General features: G+C 40.8%; 1 protein-coding gene across 1 annotated transcript in view; it reads left to right on the top strand.

The window, feature by feature from the left end:
* The window catches only part of CHCHD4 (coiled-coil-helix-coiled-coil-helix domain containing 4), a 6,875-nt gene that overhangs the window by 3,218 nt on the left and 2,312 nt on the right, over window positions 1–1,345 (top strand). The gene's annotated exons all lie outside the window — the stretch shown is intronic.

Here is a 1,345-nt window from a genome sequence, read left to right as displayed (position 1 = left end):
CAGAATTAATTTTCATAGAATCAAAAAATCAGGAGGGCTTTAAATTAAAGATCACTTGATCCAATGGGAAAACTGAGGGCCCAGGAGGCGGGAACTGGCTACGGCAAGGACTAAAACTCTTTGACTGCATGTTTGAAAACATGCTGTGTCTGGGCGTAATATAACATGCCAAAGCTACCATTTGTGTGGATTTACATTGTGTCCCTGAATTGCAAATTGTTACCATAGATATTCTCTGTGAGGAGCTATCTCATGTCAGTTCAACCACCTCTGAGAAATCATGAAAGAAGGGCTCCTGCAGCCCTGGTTATAATTGTTTAATGTCAGTGGTACTTCTTTTGGAAATTGGTTGTGCAGGTTTGTTAGCAGATTTGAACGTCCAGGGGGCAGTATTCGCAAATGTTTTTCTAACACTGAGATTCCCTGCAAAGTAGGGAGAGGTGGTGAGATGTGGGGGAACGATATGGGTTCAACCCCAGAAACTGCATGTGTAAACTGGGGATAGTAGCACCTACCACAGAAGGTTGTCAAGAGGATCATGTGAGTTACCAAGTACTGTAGAGCTTAATGCAGGAGGACTTGCCCCACAACTGGGATAGGCTAGCGATTAGTTGCCTGCCAGAGAGGTTGGTACCCATTGACATCTTCACTGTTCTCCCATTTTACAAATAAGGAACAACAACAGCAGATTCGGTGATCAGTGAAGCTTCCTGAGCTGAATTGAGAGGCGGGGTTTAGCCTAGGACTTTGGACAGTAGCACAGAGTGCCAAGCCTGGGTACTTCCTTGGAGTGAAGAATCGTGTATAATTTCACTGGGCATTTTACAGGCTCTCTTAAAGGGTGTTCTCAGTCTCTTTAGAAGACTCATGTAAGGAACTTCTATATGAATTAAATTTCTGTGCCTGTCACAAAGCTGAGAGTGATGGCATCATCTTGAAAGCGTTTTGGAAAACGAGGAAATGCTATATGGACATGAACAAAGTTTAAAGATAAGAAAAGGTGTAAAATTCAAAAGAGATGAATGTAATATTGAAAATGAAAACCCATCTATGACCTCATTTCCTTCCCAACACATGGGTACAATGTACAGTTTGGCTAAATTGTATTTTTACAAGAATGCAGTAAGTGTACCTGGTATGCCACCAGCTTTTTATTGTACAGCATGTCTTCGGCATTGTAGTGGATTAAATTATGTCCCCCCTAAAACTCATTAAAGCTTAAATTGTGTCCCCCAAGTTTTATGTATTAAAAACTTGGCCCCCACTGTAACTGTTGAAAGGGTAAAAACTCCTATTATAATAATTAAAAGGTAAAACATTAAAGAGGTGATTATCTTACAAGACC

Source organism: Galeopterus variegatus, unplaced genomic scaffold (genome assembly GCF_000696425.1).
Source record: "Galeopterus variegatus unplaced genomic scaffold, G_variegatus-3.0.2 Scaffold19350, whole genome shotgun sequence".
Taxonomy (NCBI): domain Eukaryota; kingdom Metazoa; phylum Chordata; class Mammalia; order Dermoptera; family Cynocephalidae; genus Galeopterus; species Galeopterus variegatus.
Note: the sequence above shows the minus strand (reverse complement) of the source record. Positions and strands in the feature narration are given on the sequence as shown.